The sequence below is a fragment of the Rhynchophorus ferrugineus genome, unplaced genomic scaffold (genome assembly GCF_030347505.1).
Source record: "Rhynchophorus ferrugineus isolate W39M unplaced genomic scaffold, kcgeb_rfMv2 rfM7, whole genome shotgun sequence".
Lineage (NCBI taxonomy): Eukaryota > Metazoa > Arthropoda > Insecta > Coleoptera > Curculionidae > Rhynchophorus > Rhynchophorus ferrugineus.
The window spans coordinates 25,702,712-25,708,711 of NW_027472586.1; positions in this window are offsets into that span (position 1 = coordinate 25,702,712).

Here is a 6,000-nt window from a genome sequence, read left to right on the forward strand (position 1 = left end):
TTTAGAAAGCTAATATTTTTATTTTCGTCATCTTTATGTGTTTCAGACTGAAAAGGTTTAAAATTTTTAAGTGTTTTGAGAAAATGTTCGCCTTCCCTTTATTGCTTCTAGTCCAATTATTTTCTTTTGTTTTAATGTGCTGCTGGGGATTTTCAAGCTCTCTCTGTTGCTTTCTATAATAAATAGCCTATAGCCTCAGTTGATGTTAAATGTTCTAAATATTTTTGAATGCATTGGTTTGTTCATTTTGGATCAGCTCTTTCAGCTCTTTTATTGCTTTATTAAATTTTCTTTTATTCTCTTCAGTTCTTAGCTGTGGCCAATTCCATCGTAACTTTCTTTTTTTTTCTGTATTGTACATGATATATGTGTATTTTTTCTTGGAAATGTTTCACTGTTAGGAGTCGCGGAATATGCTGCCTCCTGTATATTTTTTCTAATGTTTATGGCTGCTGTTTCTATATCAATTTCAATTTGTAATGGTGAATTTATAGAGACGTTTCGGTATAAGTTTTTCAAAATAGTGACCAGTTAGTTGTATTATTGCACAGAGAAGGAGATTTGTCTTTGATGGTAATTTTTTAATAAACTGTTACTATTATTGGAGAACGATCAGAAGCCAGATCGAAACATGACTCACACTGCATGACACTTTTTTATATCAATATTTTTTGTAATACAGAAATTTATAGTATCGGATTTTTAATTCTTTCAATTCAATTTGTTGGTTCGCCAGTAGAGATATGTTGTAAATTGCAAATAATAATTATCCGTGAAATGTGTTTCGGAAACAATCATAATGTCAATATTTTTTTCAGTTACGACCATTTTAGGTCCCTGGCGTGTTGTTGGCGCCCATTGGCCTTCTAGGCAGCGATTTTGTAGTTTATGTTTTCAGACATTAGGCAAGTTTGCTGACGACGGTTGTGAGTATACCAAGCATTATACTCATTTGACCCATTAGTTGGGTCATCACCTAAAACATTAATGAAACAATTTGCAAATGTTTTGGTACAAGAATGGGTACAAAAATAGATTTGATTTCAAAAGGATTTCAGAAAAAAATATTTTTCAAGCCAATAGTTAACAGTAAATAATTGTAAATAACTCTAAATGTTAGAACTTAGAGGCAAGTATTAATTAATCGAATTATTCTACAATCTATAAGCGGTGTGCGATGGAGAATTTGGTATGATAAAGTCGTAAAGTGTAAATCATAATATAGTCATCATTTCATTCAACTTGAACATTTTCACTTCACTATAGTCATAATTATCGACACAGAAGTAACCTCTGCAAACTCCAGTAAAATGTATTTGTAGTTGAGTATAGAGATGTTCAGTTGGGTACCTATTTTGTATACCTATTATACATATACTTATATTTCTAGTTTCACAGATTCCTACAGATGGTTCTACTCTCATGGGATTGTTTTATAAAATATTAGGACATATTTTTTTCCTCAGTGTCGTACTGGTTTAGTAATTCTCGCTTCATCCTCCATCAATTTTCTCTGTTTCATGACCAGTGTATTTGAGATTTTTTCCTCCATTATCAATGCATCAGTCAAGTCTTATTACCATGTCTACTATTTGACATTGCATGGGTCTTGTATTCCGGACCGATTTTAGCGCATATATCTATTGCATTAGACTTTAAAACGTAATTACAATAACATATCTTGGCTGATAAACTAGCTAGCTAGCTAGCTTTTTTTGTGAGAATTCGAAAACTAAATAACTAATATTTAGAAACCATAGAGAATCTATGAATGCACGTAAAAATATTAAAGAAAATACACAGATTTTCGAAGAACAAAACAAAATGTCATCTGCATCAGATTACATGGAACTAACGTAATTCGCTCTGATTGGTATTCTTAATGTTTGGCAAGTCTTTCGGCATAGTTACATAATTCCATATAAACTTCAGAAAATGAGAATTTTCTTTTCTGCAAGATTTAAAGTATTGTTGATTGTTATATCCGCTTAAATGAAGCTAGTCCGCATAATAAGATGAGCTCAAACCTGTAGACAAAACATTATAAGAAAAACATTCATTCAACAATTTGTTGACTAAAATTTCAATAAATTGATTCATTTGATAAATTTGTGATTTACCACATCATTCGTTTTTTAGTACAAATACAGTTAATTTGAAGTCATTGAGGCGAGGAAAACGAAGATCAAATATAGGAAAAGTAAACGTAGTCTAACCACAATAAAGACATTCAACAATAAACGCATCATGCATCTTAGTAATAATTATGCTTCACCTTGTATATAAGCTAAGTTATATTTAGCTTCAGTCATTAAAATTATTACGCACAACATATATTTGATCTATATGATATATTGTTTAATATGGTTTCTTTCTCTCGCTAGACTAGACAAGTATATAAATTAGATCGATATTCAAGCTTATTAATTAACCTCAATTTAATATAGCTCATTAATGTAACCATTTCAAAGGCCCTGCTCTTGCCCGTATGAATACAGACTTTACAATACCTGTCGCTATCGTTACGGTCGCAAATAATGTGTTTAAACTCTACAGAAAGTTTCGATGTCAGTAATGAAGAACGCTTAATATTATCAAAGACGTTCGAAGACGAGAAACTGCAAACATTTTCCGACCCAGCTAAAATACGAACTAGAACGTCACGAAGTAAGAGATGGAAGTGTTTTGCATAATTTTATTAACAACAAAATTGGCGCTAAGACACAAATTTTCATTGGGAATTAGTTCACCATCACGGCATCTTTGGTTGTTTATGATATCGGCGATGACATCTCCGTAATACGAGGGTGGTTCAAATATGATCGAGACAAATACTCTGACATGTTTATTTACTATTGAAAAAAATTACAAAAATTTTTAGTTTTTCTAGGTACTTCCACTCATTAGTTACGGATTTTGTCCATCTTCCCGAAAGTTTCGAAGAATTCCTAGGGCAACTCGGACAGCCATGTGCGCACGACCTACTTTACTTCGTCATCGGTGCTGAATATTTGACCTCCGATGGCTTCTTTCAGTGATCCAAAGATGTGATAATGGCAGGGTTATATATCCGGCCTGTTAGGAGGATGTTCCAGTACCTCCCGCCCTAATTTCGATATTGTATCGAGCGTGAAACGCGCGGTATGAGGGCACGCGTTATCTTGGAGAAGAATCGGACTTCGTGCTGGAATGCTCGTCCGTTTCGAGCGATAAGCGTGTTTCCGTGTGTTTGTTTTCTGATGGTGCGCAGGAAACCGACATACAGCACGCTCCGCCGGTTCCACAGAATCTTACCCGCAGACCTGGTTGTATTCGCTTTGACTGGCGCCCCTTCCTCCTTCCTCCTCCACTCTTTAGACGACATCTTGCTTTCGGGAGTGTAATAGTGCACCCATGTCGCGCCTGTAGTGAAGATTCGCGTTAAAAAAACCGTCCACCTCCGCCTCGTATCGCATCAGCAAGCGGCGACAAACTTTCAACAGCGTAAATTTTTGCTCGCACTTCAAGGGTTAGCCGAAATGTCCCGAACATTCATCCTACGGTCCTCCAAAATCAGTTTTTCTACGCGGCGAATGTTGTCTGGTGTGATACTAGTTCGCGATCGACGGCTATGCGGCTCATTCTCGATAGTTTTTGCGGCTATCCTTGAATGATTTGGCTCATTTAAACACGACAGCTCTACTCAGGCACTCACTATCGAACTGATTTTGCAAGCGCAGAAAAATTTCCGTCTTTTTAACGCTTTTTCACACTAAAAAACGAATGACGTGAAACGTAGCACGCGTGTGAAACATGCGCTCCCAAGGAAAACTGTGCCACACTGTTATTAAAGAACCCAGCTAACACATAAGCCACGACCTTCAAGACAAACATGCATGCGCGCCATCTACAGAAGGGTTATGTGGACTTCAGGGGGAATCAACCAAGTTCTCTGCAAGAGACTCGTCGGAATTCGTAGTTACCAACTATTCCTTCTAAAATTGAAGCCTTCAAGTGCACGTAACTCAGCTGTACACTGAGAATTAAATTAAACAGTCTGCTCTGTATATTATTCTGCCGATAAAGTATGCCTGAATAATTGCAATAGATACCAATTAAAAGTGAAGGCTTTCAAATTGAGGACAATGATATTATATCTATCTTTTTGACCAACATAGGTTGAATTTATGAAGTGTAGCCCTACTCACCTGATATGCTTTCTATTTTTTGAGGTTTTCTAACAAGTTCTCTGAGCCCTTTTACCAATTTACATTCTGTCTAGATTTTCTTCAGACTTGAGGATGAGTATAATACATTTTTTGCCCTATAATTTGATGTTTTTACTACATTGAACTGATTGTAATATTTTTTTATGTTTAATAGTTATGCTTTTACTAGGTGTACCAGAAATTTCAAAATTTCAAGAACAGATGTCGCTAGGCTTAAGATGCAATGTTATTATTTGAACCATATCTCATATTATTCTACTGACATCAAGCTTCAAAACTATATATGTTATATTTTGCAAAAGTAACACCGTCATAGTTGTTGTCATATCTCTTTGAAATTGTCGAGTTTATTGCTTGAAAACGTACATTTGCGGCTCGCATAACTTTTCTTATTTAACCAAAAGAAAAAAAACCGCTAAAAGTCATCGTTTCCTGATAGAAACTTACGGTGGGCATGCGCTGACCTTAAAAACATGTGAGGCGTGGTTTCGAAGATTCAAAAGTGGCGATCTCGATGTGCAAGACACAGAACGTTCTGGTAGGTCGAAAAAGTTTGAACATGCGAAACTGCAAGAGTTATTGGATGAAGACGCAACCCAAACTCAAAACCAATTTACAAAGGCGTTAAATGTGTCACAAAAGACGACCAACGATTTACGAGCTATGGGGAAGTTCAAAAGACGGTAAAATGAGTGCCATATCAATTGAATGGTGGGTAAATGGAAAATTGAAATATCGTCTGTGAAATGCTGCTTCAAAGGTATGGTAGGAAGTCATTTCTGCATCGAATAGTAAGGGGTGATGAAAAATGGATTTATTTTGAAAACTCTGAGCGTAAAAAATCATGGTTACCTTCCTGGCGAAGCCCGCCGATCGACTTCAAGGCCAAATCGTTTTGATCGCAAGACAATACTCCGTGTTTGGTAGCGCCAGAGTGGCGTGGCGCATTACAAACTATCGAAACCTTGTAAATAGTTAATAGTCCTCGCTACAGACACAATATAATCAATTTGAGCCGTGCATAGATGGAAAAACGACCACAATGGGTCCAAAAACACGATAAAGTGATTTTACACCGCGATAACTCACCGTCTCATAAAACAAATCCAGTCAAGGAGGCATTGAAAGCACCTGGATGGGACATATTATCGTACACGCCGTACTCTATATAATACTATATATAATACTATAATATATATATAATATATATATATATATATATATATATATATATATATATAATACTATAATATATATATAATATATATATATATATATATATATATATATATATATATAATACTATAATATATATATAATATATATATATATATATATATATATATATATAATATAAACATAAGAAATACTTATTGCCTATTGGGCAGATTGTGAAACCACTAATAGTAATAAAAAAATTTCTAGGTGGAATTTTATTCCTTACTATCTATTCCCCATAATGGTTCAATTATGTTAAGGTTTGGCAATGGTGCTGGCCAGGGAAGCTAAGACGTTTGCTGATATTTTGATGATCCTTAAACCAAGACTGAATTTATTTGGAGTTAGAACTTCTGACTAGATGGATTAGGATATTGCTGCTTAAATCATAACAGGTCCTCCCCCATGCTTTACTGTATCTGGAATCCTGGCCATTTCTAGAAAATAGTGTAAACCATGATTCATCGGACTATACCACTTTCTTCCAGTTTAACCATGTATCCAGGTTATATGATCGTTTCAACAATTCTTTTGCAGCTATACCTTCTGTTATAAGAGGTTTGGGATTATCAAT